This window comes from Pelmatolapia mariae, linkage group LG20 (assembly GCF_036321145.2).
Source record: "Pelmatolapia mariae isolate MD_Pm_ZW linkage group LG20, Pm_UMD_F_2, whole genome shotgun sequence".
In the NCBI taxonomy this organism is placed as follows: domain Eukaryota; kingdom Metazoa; phylum Chordata; class Actinopteri; order Cichliformes; family Cichlidae; genus Pelmatolapia; species Pelmatolapia mariae.
This window is the reverse complement of record NC_086244.1, coordinates 13,464,147-13,469,211: the sequence shown is the minus strand read 5'-3', so window position 1 is coordinate 13,469,211 and position 5,065 is coordinate 13,464,147. Positions and strand designations below refer to the sequence as shown.

Sequence of the window (5,065 nt, the reverse complement as noted above, 5' to 3'; positions counted from 1 at the left end):
ATAAATACGTATCATTAGTTTACAGCATTGTTCAGCCATGCCACTAAATGCTTTTTAACACTGTGTTTTAACCTGGGCTCAGACACGAAGTCCCAAATTTAGTTAGTCCCTGACTTTGAGTTGTGGTTATGACTAATTATTATACACAAGGCTTTATCTATCTGAACTCTAAGGACACAAATATGAAAAAACCTATACTTACCAGTGTGTGATACCCCACACTACACACTAGGTGTGCCATGTGACCTGAAACTTTGGTACAAACTCATCATAATTATTCTGTTAACACTGTTTCTTTAACACTGTTTGTGTTGCTGTTCAGCAGTTTAAAATGTTTTAGATTGGATTACATGGAACAAATTTGAGTTCTCTTGGGGTTTTTTGTCTGTGTTTTGTTCTTAGCAGATTCTTTCTTTACATACTGTTGAATTACAGTTACCACATTTCTGGTCATATGACATCCCGAGTGCCCACTTAAAAAAATCCCCACAGTTAATTCAACATTAAAACAAAATAAAAATATGTTAAATAAATAAAGGTTTGCTCTGTGATGAAATATTAAATAAGCATACACTGTACAGAGCACTAACAATGAAAACAATCCTTTAGCCTGTCAGATCAGAGAGAGGCAGTCATTATGTCCATTTAAAACCTGTAATCAAAGAGCACAACATTTCTGTGAAACTATAAAGTCCCATATGATCCTCATCATGTCCAGTGACTTCAGAGTGGATCCTCCCTGTCATCCGGCCAGTGTTTGATGTGTGGCAAGCAGCACAGAAGCAGGATAGCTGAGGAGCAGAAAACAGGAACATATGTAGTTGTAAATGTAAATATCAGTGATACTTGTCTTGTCAAAGGGAATAAAATAATGAACTTACACACTCATTTAGGGAGGATCTTGACACTGCACAGAGGAGGCACAGTCAGTCTGACAATGATGGTGATCTGCAGGGATGTTTTCCTGCAGCAACATTCCTGCCGACTGGCCATATGATCCAGAGTAGTTGGTTTGTAATGAACAGAAAGGTGTATATGTTAGGTAGTGTGCACTTAGAGCTGGTCCTAAGAAACAAACACATCCTGTAATAAACTGAATACCTTTAGTAGTGCTGCTGCAAATATAAAGCCCTTCTATCATGTGTGGTTTCAAAGAAGATGTTTTGGAGGCTCAGTCACAGAAACTGTGCAGTCTGTTCAGTCCTGAGTGTCTCAGCTCTGAAGGGGATGGATCACAGAGGGAAACACCTGAGTACAGATATTAAAATACACTCAAAATAACACTCCTAAGGTCAAGTGAAAACACAATTTAAACACTTTACAAAGAATTAATACATGTTTTCATGAAAATAATGTCATTAACCCTTTTTGTTGTGAGTAAATCTCACCGACTGCTTGTGGGACAAGCTAGAAGGAGGACTTATCACAGAATCTCTCCTGTGCTCCAGATGTGAAGTCTCATGCTCTGATCGTACGGCGATAAAGATGGTGATGATGAAGCCTCTCTGATCTGTGGCATTACAGTTTCTGGCTGCTATGTGCTTCACACTGTTGGATTTTACATGTGAAGCTTGGAGAAGACACAGGAGGACTGTGTCTCTCTTAACAAAAAAAAAACAAACCTAACAACCTCCCACCGTACCCCCCCACATTCAACTCCCACCTACCCACTCCACTCAACTCCCCAGCCTCACACCACCCAATGTCTATACAAATGTAGGGTATCAACTGGTAACAAAAAGCAAGTTTAACATATGTAGTACATATTTAACACTGCTGAAACATTTCTGGCCAGAAATGTGCATTTATCATCCCAGACCCAGACCCACCCTGATAAATGCACTGGCTGAAACATGATAAAAGCTCATAAAAATGTATGTTTCATTGAAAGATTTGTCCAAAAATATAATGATATACTTTTGAAAAAGTTTAAAGATTATAACAAACTGAAATCAATAACATTTTTGTAAATATTACTTCAAAATAGAGGCACAGATAAACTGGCTTAACTGTCATTATTGCTGTAATTAGATTTTTTTTTTTATTTATTTTATTTTTTTTTAAAGCAACCTTTAGTCTGTGTTGTTCTCTCAGAAACAATGAAGAAGCTGTTGAACATTTATTTGCTGTGTGGGCAATCCTCTGGTCCACCCTCCCTCCCTCCCAGCCACAGTGAGACTGGGGCAGCCTGGCAGGATTTTGAAGCCTGGCTGCAGAGAGGATATGCCTACACTGTTTGTTTTAAACTGCTATATTTGATTTTTCTGACATTCATAGATTTCTCATTTTTAGATTTTCTGTAATACATAAAATTGTCATTTTTTACTGATATCATTACTTAATTCATTTAATTGTATTTTATGTAGACAATTCAAACATTATATTGCAATGCAGGGCGCTTTTTCTTAAGTCAACTTTTAAATATCGCTCTACTTTCTTAAGTCATTCAAAAATATAGAAATTACTTACTGTATTCAAAGATCTAGATCATGAATCATCACAGGACAATACACAGTATACAGGTTCATGGTAACTATGGTAGGTCTTCATGACTCCAGAATGGAGACATCGCTCTGGCTGAGAAATGAAAATTAGGTCAAGCAGTGTGTTCTTCTCTGTGGTAGGGGCAGTGATGACCTGTGCGTATCCCCTAGATTCAAACAGCTCCAGGATTGGTTTGTTTGCACTGGATAAAACATTCTCATTAAAATCACCACACACTATGATGGGACGACAGTCCATGATCTCTAATGAGTCTAATAGGCTTACCAGGTTTTTCAGGAATGGCCTCAGAGTGTAGTCTGGAGGTCTGTACACAACTGCAATCAGAGCACTGACTGGTGCTTCAACCTTTAAAGCCAGAAATTCAAGGTCAGTTACATTATGGATGTACTGTTTTTCATGCACTTGAATGTCACTCTTCACATAAACAGCAACTCCACCACCACTTCTGTTTGCCATCTGGGGAAAGTTTGTGTAGGACAGGTGTCTGTTGCGTTTGAACAAATTGTAATTTTCCAAGTGGAGACTCTCTGCGACAAAAGAGCCCCGCAGGTGTGTTTCTGTTAGGCACAAAACATCTGCTAGACACAATTCATGGTGACTCTTGATGTCATTAATGTGAGCTGGCAGTCCCTCTGTATTATGATGAACAATGGTGAAAACCTCTGACCTGCTCAGTGTTTGTCTCACATGTAGAAGAGGCATCATGTCATCAAGGTTGGCTTGTCTCATGTTCTCAAGCGCTGCAGTGATTTCTGGATTGGTGAATATTTTTTTCTCCTCCATATCAAGAAGATACAGTCCACTGAGAGACGTCACTCTACTGACAGCTACGTAGGCCATGCCGGGCTCAAAAATGCTCTTAAGAGAGACAACAGCTGATGTGGTTGTCATACCCTGTACCTTATGTATTGTACATGCAAAGGCCAGCTTCACTGGGAACTGTCTTCGTACCACTCCTTTCTGCTTCAGATTCTCCTCTGCTCTCTCAATGTAAACCATGTCGTCTGCTGGTGTTCGGTTATTCTTTCCAGATGTCTCATTATCCATTTTAAGTCCAAGCTTGATGATGTGTTGGTCGTTTTCAGAGTAAACTACTCTAAGTAGTTTTCCAAAAGCTCCATTAACCAAACCATTTTGTATGTCAATGTTTCTGGTGAGCATGACACGAGCTCCTTCTGCAACTTTCAGTGTGTCTGGTAACTCGTTTTTACCTCCTTTGAATGGTCTGTCTTGAAGTGCCATTCTGCCAGTTCTAGGATCCTTTCTATAATCATCTGCATGGATGTCAATGATATGAGTATGGAGCAGACCCAGTGTTGCAGAGTTGTGTGCATCCACTTCTTTGTTAGTTGCAAAAATGTGCAACGCATCAGTCGGACAATGGGCTGGTTCAGTTATGGCCTGTGACAACAAATTTCTATCTGCTTCGCAAAGCACATCCAACTTTCCTTTCACACGGATTCTGTTCAGCATCTCAGCAAAGACAACATCATCTTTCTGACGCATAATCTCAGTCAGAGTGATCATCTGAAAATGCTCCCGCCACAGGTCGATCTCGGACGGGTCGTGCACACAGAGAGGTTTCGACTGTCGCACTGGGGGTAGCTGATAGAAGTCTCCAACAGCAATGACTGACATGCCTCCAAAGGGTCTCCGAGTCCCTTTGATCTGTTTGAGTCTTGCATCTACATATGCAAAGAGATGTCTTGACACCATAGACACTTCGTCAATGACGATTATTTCAGCATTCAAAAGTTCTGATCTGACTTCATCCAGCTGATTGCCAAGTCCCTGAATGGGAGGTTTTAAGCTTCTAGGGAGTTTGAGAAGAGAATGCAGTGTTGTTCCAGAAATGTTAAATGCTGCAGTCCCAGTGAAAGCAGTTAACAGGACAGTGGGTTTTGATATGTCAACGTCGTCTGCATATCTGGGCACTTTGCTCAGTATCTTAGATGCTTCTGAGTAGATGCATTTGATAAGATGTGATTTTCCTGTTCCAGCACCACCATTAATATAAAAGAAAAACTGCTCCGGATTTAGAGCACAGACTCTTTTAATGCACCAGTCTCTAACTGCATAAAATATGCAGGCTTGCTTCTTATTTAGATTCTGAAACATCTGACGTAACAAAGTGGGATCAATAGCAGGGGGTTCCCTGATGGCTCTGACTTCTGTTGAAGCATCAGCCTGACGGCTGTAGTCGGGCACATCTTCCTGTTCATTTTCATTGTCTCGCTCTCTTTCTTGTTCAACAAGTGGCAACCTTATGAGATCTGATTCAGGTGCCAGATTACACCATTCGTCAGTCACACCTCTGTTCTGCTCATATTCCTCAACAGCGCTCTCGATCTCCTCACTGTTTTTCTCATATTTCTCTCTGTTTCTTTTGACAATGTGTTGCACGTACTCAAGACGGTCAGTACCTGGTAGCTGTACACAGCCAGCACCATAGAAAGCCTGATAGGTTGGCAACGATGGCGTTTTCAGTTCGTTGTCTGAACGATGAGGAAGGTACAGTTTAAGCAGTCTTCCATAATATTGCTCTGGATGTTTTTCTTGT

General features: G+C 40.5%; 1 long non-coding RNA gene across 1 annotated transcript; it reads right to left on the bottom strand.

The window, feature by feature from the left end:
- Positions 1-232: 232 nt before the first annotated feature.
- Positions 233-1,311, bottom strand: LOC134619543 (uncharacterized). Its single transcript, XR_010092006.1, has 3 exons — positions 1,102-1,311; positions 882-985; positions 233-791 (listed from the first exon to the last, which is right to left on the bottom strand). It is a non-coding gene; the product is annotated as an uncharacterized LOC134619543 (long non-coding RNA).
- Positions 1,312-5,065: the final 3,754 nt, after the last annotated feature.